The following is a 298-nucleotide window of genomic DNA, read 5'->3' on the forward strand; positions in this document are numbered from 1 at the left end:
TGTATATGTATACATATATATATGTATACGAATGTATGTACATATATGTATGTGTTTTTATATATGAATCTATGTATATATATATATATATGTATGTATGCCTGTACGTATATACACATGCATACACGTATACACATGCATGTGTATATACATGTATATATATATGTATATATATATGGGTGCGTGTGTGTAGTTATATATATATATATATATATATATATATATATATATAAAATAAAAGAAGGAAAATGCACAGACTTTACGTAGTTTTAATATATTTTTTAATATATTTTATAAG

Source organism: Octopus bimaculoides, chromosome 13, assembly GCF_001194135.2.
Source record: "Octopus bimaculoides isolate UCB-OBI-ISO-001 chromosome 13, ASM119413v2, whole genome shotgun sequence".
NCBI classification, from domain to species: Eukaryota; Metazoa; Mollusca; class Cephalopoda; order Octopoda; family Octopodidae; genus Octopus; species Octopus bimaculoides.